This window comes from Aythya fuligula, chromosome 5, assembly GCF_009819795.1.
Source record: "Aythya fuligula isolate bAytFul2 chromosome 5, bAytFul2.pri, whole genome shotgun sequence".
Taxonomy (NCBI): Eukaryota; Metazoa; Chordata; class Aves; order Anseriformes; family Anatidae; genus Aythya; species Aythya fuligula.
In genome coordinates, this window is record NC_045563.1 from 10,443,655 (window position 1) to 10,462,831 (window position 19,177).

The following is a 19,177-nucleotide window of genomic DNA, read 5'->3' on the forward strand; positions in this document are numbered from 1 at the left end:
GCTTATGTACTTAAAAGGTGCCGTGCATTTGCAATCTGATGGTCAGGTGGGCACTGGCTTTACGTGTAGGTGGGGCCTCACTCCTCTTCTCACTTGGGGATTTTCTTTTACTGCTAAATCTGTCTCTACATATTTTACCATCCTCCTTCAAGCTGGCTGAGCCTAACTCCCCTTTTTGTTTGTTATGAATGCTGGAAAATAGACAGGAGGTCTGTCTGTGACTCCTTGTTGGCTCTTAAAGACTTCAAGTTTTCTGCCATGCTTTTTTTCTACTAACAAGGAGTAGCAAAGCCTTCCTAATGCCAACTGAGCTGGATGATTAATCCATGAATGCTTATAGAAAAGTGCTGGAAGATGGAACAGAAATATATATATTCCCTAATTTGAGACCTGCAGCATTCTGCCTGATTTCTCTGGTGGAGACACCCACAGCTCGCCCCTCCAGCCTCCCTCTGGGACAGTGCCTGATCCAAGCATACTCTGCAATTTCTGCCCTGTTGGAACATGCTTCCAGAAAAAACCCCACATGAGTAATATCACGCTCCCAAAGCTCCCACTGACTGCCAGGATGCCCAGCTGCATGGGAAGGAAGCAAAAACTGTCCCATGAGGATCCTTTTGATGGTGGAGCTCTGTCTGCAGTGCATTCGTCAGAACCTCTCCAGGCAGCGCTCCTCAGGCAGCACAGTCTGATTTGCAGCGAGGCTTGGTTTGCCATCGGAGATGCGTGGTAATGAATTCCCTTTGGGTCAACTCCATCTACAGCAGAAAACAGACAGATGGGGCCTGAGGGAAGCATTTCCATAATGAAGCGGAGAGGCAGAGCACCTCTAAGGATGCAGGAGCTCCCGTGTATTAACAACGTTCTTAACTAGCGCTTTTGATAATCTTTTCCCACTAGCTGCACTCCTCAGATGACCCTTCATTCAGTTTTGCTGCTTCTCATTTTAGAGAGCTCCGTGAGCTTTTTTACAGCCCCATTCATGGATTTTTATTGTATTTCAGTCCTTTATGAGCTCATTGGTTGATTTCTTGCAAATCCAACAGGGCTATTTATTAACTGTGCAGGCCAGCAGTTATCACATACACGAGATACCAGTTGGAAATGTTAAATTTAGCCTCTTCTATTAAACTCAGGGTGTTCTTTTCCCATCAGAGATGAACAGAAACAAAAAAGATGTTTGTGAAGTGCAAGAAAGGGAGATGGAAGAAGGCAAGAGTGGGAGGAACATGCAAACGGCTTTCATGAAAATAACTTTTGAATGGCTTTTATTTTTTTTTTTTCCTGTCACTGGAAGCTCAAAGATTAATGCACAACACGGAATGCCCTTATTCAAGGAATATGCCTTGTCCACCCACTGTCAGAAGTGTTCAACATGTCACGTCCTTACCTGTGGGCACACATCCATGGACTTGTTTACATGGCCGTGTCCTCCTCCCCAGTTTTCAGTGACAAGCCATACCACAGGGACAAGACCTCAGGCCTCTCAGCTTTCTTCTTTTAAGAATATGAGCAGTATTGACTGCTTTTGTACATCATTTTGTACTGGAACAAATTGTCCTGGGTTAATCTCCACTGCAAAGTAATCCAAGATGATCCAGATGCCAGCTCAGCAATTAGCCCTGTTTTGTGTTTTAATGCATTTTTCTGCTGTACTTCATGAAATTTTTATAGCATACATGAGTGACATTGAGAAGTCTGACTTGCTAATTGTACTGCCAGCTGCAACGGTTTAGAAGCAATGGGACTGATTTAAAAATCAGAAGTCATAAGGTAATACCTTTTATTTTTATTTATTTGTTTTTCTACTCCATTTGTAGGCTCAGACTACAGCCACAGACACATTTCAGGCTTTATTTCAGCAAAAAAGGGTGCATGTAAAAGGGAAAAAAAAGGGAGGGAAGGAAGTGTCATGGTTTTCAGGAGGCTTCAGGAGCTGAGACCTGCAGAAAGACAGCAGCTAGTGTTAGCTTTGATAAAAACAAGGAAGGCAGCAACTCTGTATTAAATATGATTTTGGAATTTAATTATAAAACCTGCTTCATTCCATGTCTGCTGCCTTTAGTTAATTTTCATCCCAAGCTAACTCTGCTGTTGCTAAGCCTTCCAGGAGAGAAACTCGTGTTTCTAAGGGCCCTTGCTGTTGACACAGCAGGACTTCGGCTGAAAACTAATCTGATGTGAAGGCTGGGTCTGGAGGACACCCTGGTGCATGTTGCCGTGCCCCTGGCTGCTAGGTCAGAGCACATTCTGGAGCTCAGCACTGCGGATAAGGGTTGCAATTGTGCTGGTGTTGTGGGTGGTGAGACACAGGCTGTTCCTATGGCATGGGGGAGGGATGGGAGGTGGAGGAGCTTGGGGAGGGGGGAGGCGGGCTGGGTTTGCTGCTGCTCCCAGGGTGCTTAATTGCAGTGGCATACATGGTGATAAGCTGCTGAGCTGCCTTTCATCAGCCAGGAAACCCAGCATGTGAAAAAATCCAGTGTGTCATTGTCTGCTTGCATAGCTGGCTGCCTGACCCACCAGCGTGCACGCAGGGCCCGGAAAAGAAAAGCAAACCCACGGCCAGAATTGGCACTGCAGGAGCCTCTGGCCATCGTGCTGCCTGGCTGGGAGAGGTGCAAGTCTCAGGTGATGGAAATTAGCTCACTTCTGACATGCTGCATGCTTTGTTTCTCCCTTTTTCGGGCCACAGCCTGTGTGACAAAGCTTTTTCCCAGCTGCACAGGGGTGGCTTGGCCGTAGGGAGCTCAGGAGGGTGTGAAGGGTGGCATGTGCACTGGGGACAACCTCACTTGTTTTTTGGTTTCCGGGCCCAACTCTTGAACACGGAGTGTTTGCAGGAAACCTGTAGTTTGCTTATTTGTTTATCCAGCTCTTCCTGTGACTTCCAAGGAACGGTTTCGTTGTCTCTATGCTAATTCGAGCACTGCTGAATAAAGGGGCCTTTTTTCCCCCATTCTGTCCTGCGAGAGGTCATCTTTATTCAAGAGCTATGAATGATGTGCGCAGGGTACTAATCGCACACAAAGAACCACGTCCGGAGCCAGCCAAGCATACAGCTGTCCCTTTGTTCACATAGATGGAGATGGGACCTAAAAAGTGCTCCTGACCCAGGGACAATAGCAGTGGCTCACGAGACGCCTGAGATTTGGCAGGGCCCCTCTTTCCTGGCGCTAAAGGGCCTTTATTAAACATAAATCACATCAGCTGCTGCCACAGCCCTTTCTCAGCTTATAAAAGATTCCCCTTTGCTGCTTAAGTGACATGATGGAAAGGAATCGCTCTGAAATACCCCGAAGAACCGAGTGAGGGACTGGGCTGGGGACAATTGACACTTCTGGCTGTTTAATATCAACACTCTTCTGTCGTGGTTACAAAGGTGTTTGCAGCTGGGTTCATTTTTTAAACTGGCCGGTGATTCAGGGTGCTTTATTGATTCCACGTTGGCTGGAAATGTTAAGAGGCCATGAGGTCAGATTTCATACCTGTGAGTTATGAAGAATTATGTAGAGCACCACAAGCCCTAGGATAAACATGTTGCCGGCACTAATATCATTGGAAAAGTGTGATGCCTCGGGCACCAAGAAAATAAATAGGTGTAGAGCATCTCTGCAAAGAGCAGAGTGCCTCTGTCAGTGGAACTATTATTAGACTCTCCTATTCTGTGATGTGAGACCGGACTACTGCATTTCCCTGGGAAGGGAAGTAAACACTTTCTTCTTCCCCTTTGAAACAAAAGGGCAGCCTGAGAATAAGGAATGAAATTGCTCATGAAATTGCTCATGGGAAATGTTTTGCTTCAGGTAGCGCTGTTGGCAAACCCTGCACCTCATTACCAGCTGGGGTTCCTCTGCGAGAAGAGGGCCCGAGGTGTGACAGGGAGCACAAGATGTGGCAGCCACAGGAGCTTCAGGCAAGACGTGGATGTGTCAGGAGGAGTTTGAGGTCCCTCTGGCATGTCAGGCAGCAGGATGCTGGTTGTGGCTGGAGCTGTGTAGGGAACGACTTGAAGGACTCCCCCCAGGCTATAACTGTCTGGGTTCATTTTCTGCTTCTTGAACAGAAAGGTACCAGGCCAAGCAGCTATCAGCCGTACACTCTCTTAATTAACATTTGCATCCACCACTTGTTTAAAACTGCACTTTAAAAGTAGCAAGAGCTGACTCAGACCAAGCCTTGCCCCATCCCTCCTCCCCCCTGCTCCTGTTAAGCTCTGTTTCCCTTTAGTGGATGTATCTGATTTTCCAGCTGTCACGCTTGCTGGAGGACAGTTGTCACAGGGAACATATTTCTCTCCCACAAACATCCCTGCCCGCCGTGGTGCTGTCTCTGTTCCAGTATCTCACTCGCTCTCACATGCCGGGTGCACCAGGGCTGTGTGGCAATTAGCTCAGCCCATGCATTTGCATTACCCGCTGGAATAGGTACTTCAGTAGGTGGCATTAATCCCCTAATTCAGCATCCGTGCAACGCTCGGTGACATTTCTGATCCTCACCTCATGGTGTTTGGGAAAGCAAATTAGTGTCTCTCATAGGTGGGCTCCTGCTGTCACCGGGTAATAAGCAGAGCAAGTTTTTCATATTTCCAACACACTCCGTGGCCTTTGACAAGGATCCCCACTGATCTCCCAAGGACTCACATGAAGCTGAGAGTACGAGCCCATGCCTCGTGGCACAGCTCCTCTGCAGAACAAGCCATTGCTGGAAGCCAGCTCTGCTGCCCCAGCCCCAGGTGCTGCATGGTTTGGGTGCGCTCTGCCTGCGCTGCCCACGCAGCTCTCCGGGGTGCAGCTCTCCATGCTGATAAACAAGCAGGTTTCTCTGTTTTGCTTTTGCTGTCTGTTTGCAGGAAGCTCAGCTGGCTGTTTGGATTTTCCAGGTGATTTATGGTGCGTTGCTGCATATTGTTAGTGCTGGTTTTGAAATCAGTTTTGAGTGGACTAGCTTTTTTTCCTTGAAGGCTTTATCTAATTTGTGAAACATCAGGCAGGTTTTAGGTCTGATTTGGTCCTGCCATGTTCTAGTGCAACTTCTGCAAATCAATGAAGAGTCACTAGCTTGTACCAGCAGTAAATTTGTCCCTGCAACAATCAGTTCCCATTTGGAGAGGAAAAAAAAGAAAAAAGCTGTGCTGTCAACACGGAAACACAGACAGTGGGTTGGTTTGCCTTACCAGTGGTTGGAGCTCTTTGCATTTGCTATTTGCCTTGGTGATCTTGGCACCCAAATGGAGGTTATTGAGAAAGACACGTTTTTCCTGGTACTGGAAGTGGACTGGAAAAAGGGTGAATGGAGTATCAGTAACACAGAAACCAGCCACCACATTGCTATCTTTGTAAAACTCATCAGTATGAAATGCTCACTATCATTTTTACAGGTGTCATTAAACTTCAGTTTTCTCCTGCATGATGTATGTTAAAACTGAGATAAATATCTCAGTCCATGTCTCAATGCATTTCTCATATGCAAAATATGTAAACCTGAAGTAACAAAGCTAAGTGTACCTAAGTAAAGCTCAGAGTATTAATGCTTAGTATAGCTGATGCGAATGAAAGGCAGAGAGAAAATCAGGTATAAAAAGCTTTGATCTTCAGATAGATTATTTTTAATTTGCTATAAACCAGAATAAAATGCACAATAGCATTTCACTGAGGGTATCATCACTCTGCATACTCTTTGCACTGAGAATCTTTGAGCCATTCTAGGTGTTTTTTTCCCTTTAAAATATTTTTTTGGCTGCTAGGATGCACTAACACAAGTTTCGAATGTATTTCACTCACTCATTAAACAGAAGAAAAAGGACAACAAATGTCAAAGTGAAAATGTGCAGAGGATGGGAGATGATTCAGCCTTACTGATAGCTATTTACCATGGCATTTGCTTTATAAGTTGCAGATGTAACTTTTAGCAAAACAGGATCGTTTCAGAGTGTTTGCGTTTTCTCCTCTGTGCCTTGGTGTCTCCATCAGCAGAGGAACTTTGCTCGGGCTGAATATGTAATTTGTGGTGAGTCGCAAAAAGGGGAAGGCAGATTCCCACAGCTCCTGCACACTGAATTCAGCTGAGCTGTGGCCGCTCGCCCCCTGCACCGCGTGGTCTGCTGCATTTAGCAGTCGCCCTGAAAATATCTGGGCTGTCGGAGGGATGGGAGATCTCAGCAGATGGGAGATCTCTGCAGATCTTCCCCATTTGGGCCCTGCCTGAGAGCACAGATGTCTGCGTGTGGCCAGCCTTGTTCCTTCACACCCACGGAGGGCCACTGAGCTCTTCTCACATGAGTCACAGCCTCAGGAGCCGAGGCTGTGCCATGCTTGGCTCAGCTCTTCCCAAGCAAGTTCTTGGGAACTCGCTGCTGTGCCCAGTTTCCAGCAGCATCCACAGCTTTTGGGTGTGGACACCTGTGATGTGCCCTCTGAGACTGCTTGAGCCATCAGAGCACAGGTGCTCCTGGAAGGCATCCTGCAAGGGTCACCCTGCTTTTGGGGAAGGATTGCCCAATAGCACAGTGCTGAACTAGCAGAGCAGCAGCTTTTCTGAGGTAGGCATGCTACAGCTCTCCACGGACTGAGTAAAAAAAGCTTCATATTGCATGTAAATAATCACAGATAGATAAATACACTCCTGTTCAGCCTGGTGTACTTCTGCTGAACTGGGGAGTCTGTAGGGATGTGGGTTTCTGGCAGTGCCCTAAAAAGGGAAGTGTAAAAGATTCACTATCTATTTTTAAGCTCTTATTACATCACAGGATGAGGGTTCAGATTCCTGATTTTTTTTTGCCACCAGTCCCTCATGCCAGTGAAAAAGAGATGTGATTCCAGTCTGCTCCCTCCTATGGCACAGCACCCTCTTAAGATAAAGGATATAAACTTAATTACCCGAAGCCTGCACTTTTGCCTTTACTTTGGTGCAATTCCTGCCCTGTATTCTTCTGCTGTCTCCTGAATAGCTCCTGATAACTGGGTCCTTTCTATAGCCATGCAGAGCTCTAGCCCCAAGCAAGCTGGATTCTGGGCCAGAAATAATCTGAACCTGCATACCTGCAGAAAAATGTGCTCCGATTGATATTTTTCCACTGAACAGCTATGAAGCTCTTATAATCCTGGCAAACGTCTTCATAAACCATTTTCCCAGCCCAAGTAGCACACGCTTGATTGGCACTTCTAAAAAAAAAAGGGGGATCTGAATGTGAAATCCTAATTTCTCATGTAGCATCACTCACATTTAGGAGCTGCTGGATGGCTGCACTCTTCTGGGCCCAAAGTAGTGAATTCATCCCTTGTCAGCAGGTCCGAGGGGAGACCAGCAGCATTGCCCTGATGGTGCCGATGGGTTCGGCGGAACAAGGTGCTGGGAGCCTGGATTGGGAGCTGGGCAGCTGGAAGGGGCTTGGCAGAGCAGGAGGGGAGGGTGCCCCACTTCTTTAAGAGCTGCAGAAACCACACGGGGCTTGCTTCCCTCCTGTCGCAGCCCAGCGAGCTCGTCCTGCCTCGTGAGACGCCGAGGTGTGCTGGCTCAGAGCGGTTTTGGTGCTTAAGAGGCAAACAGAGCTGTTGTCTGCAGCCGGCTGGAAAGACAGGCAGGGTTTTAGGCTGCCAACTGGGAGTTTTTAGGCTGCTGTGAGAAACCCGCAGTATCCGGTGCCTAACAAGTGAAGGTCGTTGGCGTGAATTCAGACGGTGACGTTTACATTTCGATCGATTACAAAAACTCAATCCTTTTTTACTAATTCCTTCTGTCTGCAGGTGAGGATGCCAACTGCAATCAAAGCAGAAGTTTTGCTGCCTTTGTTGGCCTTGCCTCAGCCTTCCCCGCTGCTGTCGCATGTGACATTGGCTATTTTTATCCTCCATAAAGACGCTACCATCAACTCCCTCTGCTGCAGAAGGAGCTCTGATGGATAATTTAATAGCAAATGCTTAGATGGTTAGTGATGCAGGGAGGCTTTTTTACAGTCAGAAGGAAGCTGAACAAGCGAAGGCTGCATTGTACTTCTGAAATCTCCCCAAAATAGCAATAAGGAAAACCTGTGCAGGCAAAACTCTTGCAGAAGTGTAGAAGGATGAAAGAGACTGGTGGCTCACGGGGGACAGAGGGGCTCAGTCGCCAGGCACAGGCAGAGATGGGTCACAGCCCTCCAAACACAAGGCTAATGAGCAGTGGTATCCTTAGAAATGGGGCTGCTCACCTGTTATATCCCCGTTACACCTGTTACACCCGTTACACCCCTGCCCGGTGTCACCCAGCCAGATCGGTTGGCTTCTGTTGCCAGAAGGCAGATCAGCAACTGAGTCAGGCCACAGTCAGGCTGCCTTTAATCACACCATTGCTGTTGGGCAGAGAAAAAGAGTAAACAACTCTGCTGTCCTCACTGGAGGAAAGACACAATTTCTTTGAAGAATCTTTCTTAACATTAGAAAACACTATTTATTTTTTTCCTACTTTTTGCTTACTCCCCTGCGTTGCTGCAGGCAGGGTGCTTTTCTTTTGGAGCAGAGCACGTGTTATAATAGACATCATTCTCTTTGATATCTTCTGTTGGCTGGAAGACATCCTCATGCTGAGCATGCACAGGAGAGTCGTGTCCCTACAATTTAAGTGGTAAAACTTCTTTTGAGTGGGCACAGTTGTGTTGATATAAATACATCCTTATTGGGATAGCTGCTCCTGAGCAGAAATGGAATAACTCTCCCAGTCTAAAACATATGCACCAGTATAACCTGTGGACCAAGAGAGGTAATAATATAACTATATAAAGTGGTTGAGATGGGATTTACCTGCTCGTGAGGTGAATAGTTCCTGGTGCAGAAAAAAGTTCAAGTCTGTTGTTAATCTGTCCTATGTGGTAGACACAGTACGGACCATACGGATAGCGGTACCAAGTGTCCTGTAACAGTTTGAATCCCAGATACATCAATAAAAGCTATACCTTGGCAAAAAAAAAAAAAAAAAAATTATGTCAGCACAAAGCCTGAGCATAAGCCCAAGTGTGGCGTGAAGAGCTGTGATGAAAGCCGGGGTGGCTCCCTCTCCATTGAGGTGGTGAACCCCACACAAAAACCCTTCTGGCTTTGAGATTTCAGTCATACCTGTATGATAAATAAGAATCCTTTTTCTTATTTTGGATGTTTTAAGAAGCTCCTCAGCTAGTGTAAAGCCCACCTACATCAGCCAAGAGAACAGCTTGTCAGTGGGAAACCCTATCTAAGCCTAAGCCAGGTGTCCAAGGCACTTTGAGGGGAAGACATGGTAATTTGAGGGAAAGATTGTGCTAGATCACCCCGACCATCCTCCCAATGCTCAGGCCATACTTTCTTCTCCCTGGCCCTTTGCAGGGGGCTGGCACCAGGGAGAGGCCAGGGATTGCTCTCTGCATGGATGGAGCCAGCTTCGGGGCCACCACAGACCCGCTCCCTGTCCCTCAGATGTGCTGAGGGGTTGGTGGGACACGAGCGTTAACACCGAGCTGCAGCATTTACATTCCTCTCCTGCTTGTCACCCTTTTCTTACATTTACCTAAGTACCCAGCCCTGAGAAGTACAGCATCCGGCCTTTGCTAATATTTTGCTAGAGCTCAGCAACGGGGCTTCTATTTTGTCTGGCAGGGCTCATTTCAGACACCTGGTCCCTGGAGGGGCAGCTGACATTCTCTCTTTCTCCATTTCATCCTGCCAGCTGTCTTCTCATTTCTGACTTTTAGACCTGTTTTTGTTCCTGAACAAAAACACTTGCGCAGGTCAGCACTGAGTTTTGATTCAGTAGCAAACTAAATAAATTTTCAATGGCATAACGTTAGCCTTTTTTAATCCCTGCATAAATTCATTCTCCTATAACCTGGATACATTTAATTTGATGGCAACAGTGAGTCACATCAAGAAAACACATGGCAGAAGAGGTTAAAAGACGAATTCCCAAGCTCTTTTGTTCTACTTTCTTAGGAAGAGTGGCTTTACAGAGTGGATGGAGGATGCACAAATATACCTGACACTGCATCTCCTCCGTGACTTTTCCAGGCCAGCAGAGATGTTCCTCAGTACCTGTTATTTCTGATCCTGGCTCAGCCACAGACGTCACTCTAAAAAGAAATGTTCCATCATTTGCTGGGAGCTGCTGACACAGTGAGTAAGAAGCCAGGAGCAGAATCACACTTGGTGTCTCCCAAACCAACAGGGAACATTACGATGGCTCCCGTGGCCTTTGGAGGTTCACCAATACCAAGGTTTTTCTCCAGAATGAAAAAAAAAAAAAAAAAAAAAAAATCATTTTTTTTTTCAACCAAAAGAGTATTCTTCCTGGCTAAAAAGACCCCTCTGAGAGCCATCCCAGCCTCTTCTTCCCCACGGTGCCAATCACAGCCGCGTAAGAAGCCCTCCCCTCGCTTTCCTTCCCTTCCAGCCGTTCCTTGGTGGTGTGGGTGGAATTGCAGTTTGTAGGTAGCAGTGCCCTGGGGCTTCATTTTGTGAATCGCACTCCAACAGTCACCTCTTCTTATCTGCCAATCAAGGTATTATCTGACTAGTCACTTTACAGTCTACCATGTAAACCTTGACAATCTACTGCAGAGTAGACATTTGCCAAGATATTTCATGGTTTATTTGGAGTAAATGCATGCTAATCTCCTTTAATCTAGGATGTATGAACTTCCCCAAGCTTCCCATCCTCTTTCTGTTCTTTGTTTACAAAAAAGTGCATCTCTTCCTCCTGCAGCTTGGATGCTAGCAGGACTCTAGTATGCTCTGTGTGCATTTGTTTCATTTTTTTATCTTTTCTTTCCCTTCTTTAGCTGAAAGCGGATACCAGCTTCTTCTCAAGTCAAGGGCAAGGTTGTGATGGACTTCAGCAGGTGAAAGCCTGGGCCTTTAGCTACTGTGGTCACATACCAGAAATGAGAAGAACAGAATCACCTCCGTGGGACATGAGGGCACCTTTGAAATCCATTATCCACCGTAAAACCCAGCCGGTCCGGCAGCACAGCTGCAGGCACGCCAGTCGCACAACGACAGATTGAGTTACCAGAAATTAGGCTTGGAGTTACCAGACTTACCCTGAGCGTGGATGAATTGCAGGAAGGACTTTCAACATCAGCCCTGGCAATGCTGAGAAGAGAATCATGCTACAAATCATACTGTGCCAAGAGAACTCGCTCGACCCCAGCAAGCTAGAGAATTGTGCAAGAGTTGCTACAAATATATAATGTCACTGGAGAGCAGTTTAATGTCCTGAGTGGTAGGGAAAATTTTGTGAGAGCATTAATGGTAGCACTTAGATGGGCCCAGCTCCTACAGTGCTGCTCCCAGTGAGCAACCTGTGCTTCCCTGCAGTGCCTCTTCCCTTGCCGTGCAGGAGCATCGCTCCCCAGGCAGCGTGGCTGAGGATTTGAGCTGATGGGACTTACTCGTGCTCAGATCAGTGATGCTTCAGAGACGTGTATTTCCTCCATCAGCACTAAAACCACTCAAACCCTTCACTTGGGCTTGCCCCAGGAGCATCAGCGACTGCTCCCCGCTGGTCCCCCCATCCTCACCTGCTCACACCACCTGCCCCCCAGGCTGTAAGCCCCGGAGTCAAAGGCTGGGCTGCAGCTGCTGCAGGCTCGGTGCCCTGGGTCTCCGCATATCACCCAGGGATTTCCTTTAGGTAAAGAGATACGCTGACTGAATTCCTTCTCCCTCCTTCATCCTTTTCTGTTCCCTTGTCTTTTCTTCTTCCTCACGTTTTGAGGAAGCCTATGAGCTGTGGGAGACCTGGGGGACATTGAGCAGACAAATACACAGCGAGGAGCCCAGGATTTTGTGAAATTGCTGGTGTCTGGCAGATGGTTCCTACCGGGAGGGTTTGTTATGAATGAAGTGTGTGGGGATTGTGAAGCCACAGCAGGGGGCAGTGCTATATGGTAAATCCATGTATAGGCTTTCAGACATTTTGAGCATGGGAATTTTGAAATTACAGAGCCAGAGACAGTAACCTGGAGTTTAATTTCCCTCTTATTCCCTGACCAAGAAGCAGCACTTGCAACTTCAAGGGCTGGTGCACAGCTGGCGCTGCAAACCTTAGTTTCCAGCTAAAATGCATGCTTGATTTTGAGGTTGAAGGAAATAATCAAGAGATGTTTCAGTGTTTAAATCCACGCATATACTTCCCCAGCTGTATTTGCAGTCTCTTTTGGCCCGAAATACCTTCGACCGCTTCTAGAAAGGAAACTCCAACCACCAAGGAACCACCACAGCACCCTGAAGAGGGAGCCCTCGGCAGCCTGCAGCCTTTGTCAGCCAACACTGAGAGGACCACGCGCTACCCCACAAGGGGCCACCTCAATTAAAGCTTGAAACGACTGCCAGCCCTCCACTCGGCTCCAGCTTCAGCCCTTTTCCTGTGTTTACTACAGAGCACATCCTGCCCCGACCCTATCCAAACAGGACAGCGTCTCGCAAACAAACAGAGGGCCCTGAGGTCCCAGCCTTTTCTCCTCCCCGACTGCGGGCTCCGTCCCAATTTGCAGCAGGACAGGCGGCCTCTGAGAGCTCGGCTGCAGCTTTCTCCTGCTGCTTAGGCAAACCGAAGGCTGGTCGAAGTAGAGAAAGTGGCCACTTTCCTGCAGTTTTGGATGGTCTGCTCGCTGGGAAGCTGAGCTGGAGGCACTCTCCTGGCTGAGACCTCCTCCTGCCAGCCTGTAGCATGCACGTGTGGACCTCCACCACATCTCCTGCAAATGTTGGGGTAGTGAGAAGGTTTTTGTAGCTCATTGTTATTTATTTATTTGCTTACACATGTAATACAAACAACAGTGAGATTTCTCTCATGGGTCCCTCCCTTGCTCTCCCATTCATGGAACCTCCATGGATATTGCAGCAACAGCATATGTGGTAGAGTTGAGTTCAGTAAGGATTTTGCAACCTTGAGGAAGCCTTTTACACCTCAGGCTTTGTCACCTAGCTCCCTGGAGGCTCTGCAGGTGCCTGGAGCCACCAGGAGAGGCACGGTGGAGCAGCCTGCCCAGGGGACCTTTGTCCTTCAGGGGACACCAGCCTGGCCCTGCACTGTGCTTTCTGTTTTTGCCTGTTCTGATCTCTGCTCTCCAGCTTATCCTCTCACCCCTTTCTCCTCCCCTCTCTGACGTGCTTCTCTGGCTTTCCCAAGCGTGATGCCAAGTCACTAATTACTTTTCTCATGTTCCTGCATTTCCATTAATGGCTGAGGACTTGAATGCGTTCTTTGCTCCTTCTCTCCTCCCAGCTTACCTGTTCTTGGCCCAGGAGCCAGTCCTGCCTCAGGGAAAGAGGGCAAGGTCTGGGCTCATCGCTGATGACAGGCTCCTAAATCCCAGCACCCTGCATCCTGAGGATCCCCCTTGTAGCTCTCAGCTCTCCCAGCATGACCTGAGCCCAACAGCCACCTTCTGGGGCAGCCCTGCAGCCAGAGGAGGGGCTGGAGCAGATCTCCTAGGGCTGAAGCATGGTGATGGGGTTGTTTTCAGAAACCTGCACAGTGTCCCTCTCAGCACAGAAGAGCACAAAATCACCCAGAAGATGAATCTGGAGGTGTCACGGCCTCCCAGAGGGCAAGAGCCTCAGAGGAGGCCAGCTGCGAGCAGTCATGAGACAGGCTGTGTGCTCACCAAACGTGTATTTAGAGGGTGGAACGCACTGCCCCAAGGTTACACGGATTCAAGGAGCAATTAGACAAACTCACTGAGGGAAAGTATGCCTGGGGCTATTAAAAACACAGATGTCACCCCTGAACCAGGGCGGCCCTGAGCTATGGGTCGGTGGAGGCTGGGTGGGTGTGCTGGGGAAGAAGGAGCACGTGCTTTTGCTCTGATCTTCCCTGGGCATTCACTGCTGATCGCTGCTGGAGGCAGGAGCCTGGGCCAGGACGATGCAGCCTGGGTTATGAAATGCCTTCTGGAAGCAGCTCCACAGGGAGAGCCGACAGCACCTCCGTGCTGCACCAGCAAGAGCCCTGCAAGGTCAAGAAAGTCATCCCAGACCATCAGGCCTCTTCCAGGAGCCTCACTGGCCTCAAAATGTCCCCACTTGCAGCTTTCCAAAATCAGGGAGCTAATCTTCCGCTTCAGGGAGCAAGGATCTGGCTTCACCTTGCGAATGCTGTGCCAAGGTGGCAGTGGCTTAGCCGGCAAGAGAGCACACGCAGCCCGCTGCCTGTCCTTGTGCCTGGAGGCACGGGATGCATCATCTCGGCACCAGCAATCCTCTTGTTTCACTGTCTGTATCTGAAAAGGCCTCTTTGAGCTTCTGTGGTGGTGTGCTGGAGGCCACACTGGACTTGATGGGAAGCTCCTGCAGGCAATCTCCATCCTCAGAGTTTTGCTGCTTACCCAAGAGATGCTGCCACTACTGCCCATCTTCCCTGTGCACAGCCTCTTTGCTCTGCGGGCTGGGAGCCTGCCCCATGCTCGTGCTGGTGATGTCCTTTGACTATCCTCTCTTGGCCGTGCCTCCCCCTGGCCTTACATTCTCAGCAGAACAGGTCTGGGTCCCAGACCCTGTCCCTATATACAGGAGGGGCAGCCCTGGGAGCCCCCTCACTGCGTTACACGAGTCCCCCAAGACAAACTGTGCCAGATAAGTTTAAAGGAATCGTCACCAAATGCTTATGCAGCACTGCTCTGAGCAAAGGCTCAGGAAACTCTTGTGCAAAGATGACCTAATTTACAGCTTTCGGTGCTATTCTAGTAGGTTTACTTTTTTTTTTTTTTTTTTTTTTTTTTGTGTAGAGAAAAGGAACCTGGCATCTATCCTCATTTAATACTGATCTCAGCCTGACTTTGAAATGTCCTACCAAAAGCACAGCCAAGGGATTTTTTTATTTTTTTTTTCCCAAACAGCCAAGGGGAGTAAATAGCAAGGAAGAGGGGGGGAGAAAGAAGCAAACAAACAGCAACCAAGGATTTGGGTACTGCAGTCCCAAATAGCTTCATGAATAACATTATCCCCTGGAAATCAAGCTGCTGGAAATGCTGGCCTGACCCAATATGCAAATCTTTTCTGGAAAGGACAGGGGCAGACGGGATTTCGGGTATGCAGGCAGGGGAAGGAGAGTTCCCTTGGCCAGGCACAGCCTGAGGCTGCTGGGCACAGCCGGGGGGCTCGGTGCTCTGCTCCTGCTGCCCCACCAGGGCAGCTCCCACCAGCAGAGCCGGGGTCACTCCACAGCAAACATGCCTGTGTGTGCAGCTATCTGTGAATTACGAGCTGTTCCTGACACGGCACCCAGGGAGGCAACGGGTCCTGGGCTGCTTTTTGCCAGCTGGCTCCTGAAGACATTTTTGTGTGTGGTAGGTTCGGTTTTCCAAGGGAGAGAGGCCCAAAATCAGAGCAACTTTTGCAAGTAGAGGTTATTAGGTGCTGATAATGCCTGGAGTTACACAGATATCTCCCTGTCATGGATGCACACGCGAGTGCTTGCCTACGTACGGCTCTCCCTGCGGCTGCCTCATTGGCACCAGTCGGTGATGCACATGGGCTGACATCCTGGCTTGGCACGGCACGGAAAAACCTTGATCAACATGTCCTGGCAGAGGTGCTGGCACAAAACGTGCATTACTACCCTCAGCCCCATACATACCGCAGTTTGTGTGAACCTTTTATTGGGCCATTTCAGCTCCCCTCCAGGGATCAGTCTCCTCTGGATGGCTCTCCTCACTCTGAAGGCCTTTTGCTTAATTTCTTGCAGGAATTTTATTCATGTAGCTCTATTTTGACTTCCTCCCCTTTGCCCTCCTTGGATAACCTTGCCGGTATGTTTTTTATACAGTGTTATCGCCTCTCTTTATGGTTGTCCTTCAGGGAACATTGCAGGGGAGTCTTCTTTTGTTCTCATGTGACATGCCGTTGCCTATTCTGCACTTTATTATTTTACTATTATTATTTTGGAGGTTGCCCCCATGTACGTTATGGATCTGTGGGTCCACCAAACTGCCCCTGGTGCAAATAACTCAGAGCACCTCCTTAGCATCAACACCCCTTCCAACTATTTGGCAGTGTAGTGTTACTGAGATAGCTCCCCGAGCTGCGATACATCTTGTCAGTCTCACATGAGATGCCAGGACATTGAACCTGAGCACAGGGTGCCAGCGCTCGAATTAAAACTAATTGCTGTAGCACATTGGTGCTTGGAATGAAGCTGATAAAGCTGAAGCCAGCAGAGAGCAAAATCAGATTGGCAATTTGCTTAGGGGGCAGCTTACTGACCTCTCTCCAGATGAGCTGCAGTCTGGTTGGTCCTTCTTCAGCACAAGGACCGATTGCAAAACTTTTAAGGACTGGAAATTGTTTTCTGTACCTCACGCCGTAGTACACTTGTACAGTTGCATAGATTTTGAAGGTTGAGTCCTGAGTGGCTCTCTTGGACTCATGTCCCTAATAGTTGTGTTGCCTGGCTTGTTACTGGTGGGTAGGCTCAGTGCTCTTACCCTCTGCCCTTCGGTCCGCAAACTTCCACATGGCAAAAGCCATCCTTCCAGCTACACGGCATGAGGCTTGCATTCCTTTCTTAGCCTGTTCAATGCCATTGTGCTTAATTTGTGTGGGATGGACTTTTAATTTTAATCATTGGTCATGCAGCTGAGCCTAAAGGCTCTGTTGTTCTAGGATGAATGTAAAAAGTTCAAAATAATTGCAGTGAAATTGCTAATGAGAGGGTCAGTTTGAACACAGCACTCAGTCTGAACCACAGCTTTGAAGACTGACCAACTCTAAAGGTAACCAAACGGGCCCAACTGAAGGCATGATTTCTGCTTGTGGTAGGACAAGCGAATGGCTGAGCTCATAGGGAAGAAGCTGAAAATCAGACTCCAGGCTTGCAACAGAGATTATAGTCCCCCTGGGATGTAGCTGTGTGGAACAGGTCAGTGGGAGGTTTACAGCATGGCCTGAGGTCTCCAGCCCAGGTTATAAGACCAGAAGCAACCAACCTCCTGTATGACCATGCCATATTTCATTTTGGGCAGTTTTATAGCTCCATCAGATTAACTGTTTAGGGACAGAGATCTCCAAACACAGGCACGCTTCCAGAGAGCCAGCCCAGCAGCTGGGCCTAGGAGCGGCGTATGAGATGGTGGCTGCTGGAAGGGGAATTTCTTCTCCCATCTTCTCCCCTTGCTGCTGCCACTTTTTCTCCTGTGCCAGCAGCGTGAGGTTGTTCAAGGAGACGATCAGGAAACTAATCCCAGATGGAAAAGGAGGACAGTTGGCTGGTTCCTCAACAAAGCTGGAGCTTCTGTGTGAGAGGAAGGTCTCAGCTGTGCAGTCAGTTTAACTCTACTGCCCGGTGCTTTCCTTTATTTTTCAATGCTTTGCCCCCCTCCCAGGGACATTCCTCTCATTTCATGCATGCCACCAAAACACAGAGAGGCAGTTTCTGCAAGGCAAAAGACAGGTAGCCATCAAATGGCTTTAGAAAACCGATCAGGATTTTTAGAGCATGTGCTGCGATAGGAATCTTCTTCACCTGCTCTTGGGAAGAAGATACCTCAGCAGCTGTGGGTATAAATAGCACTTATCAGGCAGCGGGAAGGAAACAAAGGTTTGGGTAATTAGAAGGAGAAAGGTCTAGCAGCAGATTTTTTTTTAAAGGGCAAGTAAATCAGCTCTTGTGCAGCTGGGGAGGTTGGGAGGCACCTGGCAGCACGGCACGGCACAGCCTGCTCTGAGCACGGTCACGCAGTGAAGGTCAGGCAAGAGCAGTGGCTGGAAATTTGTGCATGTATTGGACCAAAAAATTAGAAATAAAGGACAATGAGTTTAATAGCTATGCTGGGGTTTCTCTGCATTAGGAACCAGAGTCTGATCTTCCTTCAGTTAAGGACTATGGTGACACAGATATTTTTTTCACAAATAGCACTTTTCCTATACCTTCACCTTCCAGGGATGGGCTGTGGACAATATAGAACATCATTTATTTGATTTGTTAATTTAAGAAAAGATCTTGGGAGTGACATCAATGCAAGTAGGCCTCTACACGCTGCAAAGCCCCTCAACAGCAGTGGGCCTATGCTCAGAGTTAGAGGGTGGGATGCAGCTGCAATGGGATGGGGATGGGGATGGGGATGGGCTGTGCTGCATCCTTCCAACAAAGTGGCCTGGAGTGTGTGGGCCAAAAAGAAAGTCAGCGTGAGCAGGCAGTGTGCAGTGAGACCGGTGGAGCTATGCTGGTATAAATCATTCAGGGCCCAGGTTATTCTCTCAGCACAAACCGCATGACCAGACATTTGTTTGGCTGGCTTCAGACTGACTGCACCTACCTTGGCCCTACCTGATCTACCAGTTCTGCCCCTATTGAAAAAGGGGCCAGGAAATGTTTGACTGAGGAAAAAAGTGCAATGTAAAATATCTAGCTCTCACTAAAGCTGTGTGAGGCCCCATTTGCTGTATGCAGGTGTACATTTTGCTTGTGCATTGCTTGGATAAATGGCATGTGTTGCCTGAAATGTCAGCAAGGTTTCTGGGATTTCTGTGCTCCAGCTGTATTAGCGATTTTTTTGCAGTGCACTTGCTTGTCCTGGGTGAGGAAAATGGCAATACAACTGCATAGATAACCCATCTGCTAATTTATCTCTCCTGATGAAAACTGGTGTGTGTGTGTGAAACAATGCTGATCATATGAGAGCCAGCAAGCAAATGCAAATATCTAAGCCAGCCTCGGTATCTGGAAAAAAAGAAAAACACATCCCAGGCTGACACAGAGGCAGACTGTTGGTCACTTAGCTCTGTCCTGATTTGACTAAAATAATTTCCTTCCAGCTTCCATGGTTCTAGTAACAAGGAAGGACAAATTGCAGCTGTATCATATAAAAAAAAAAATTACTTAACCACACTGCAATTTGCTTTGCATTAACTGTTTGGAGGCCAGCACTCCATCCCAAAGGCTCTGGTGTGGTTTGAAATCCCACAATAGGAGCAACCAGAGGGAAACAGTTTCCATGAGATACGGCTTGAAAGCATGCTCACCTCCTTAACACATTTCTTCCCCCTCCTCTCTCACCCTGCCATGCTTAGCACAACAGCACCAAAGCAAAAAGAGTAAATAACAATAGATGGCTCCTCAAATTTTCATAAAGATGCATTTTTAAGAAGTGATGCTGGTGCTTGGCTTTTCAGTAGAAGTCGTACTCCTGTCTACAACTGCCTTTTTGGAAAGCAGGCAGAAAACATGCTGT

The 19,177-nt window shown here is 48.2% G+C and overlaps 1 long non-coding RNA gene across 1 annotated transcript; it reads left to right on the plus strand.

The window, feature by feature from the left end:
• Window positions 1–1,711: 1,711 nt before the first annotated feature.
• LOC116490392 lies at window positions 1,712–14,687 on the plus strand. The gene is made up of 3 exons (XR_004253362.1): window positions 1,712–1,773; window positions 10,014–10,118; window positions 10,784–14,687. It is a non-coding gene; the product is annotated as an uncharacterized LOC116490392 (long non-coding RNA).
• Window positions 14,688–19,177: the final 4,490 nt, after the last annotated feature.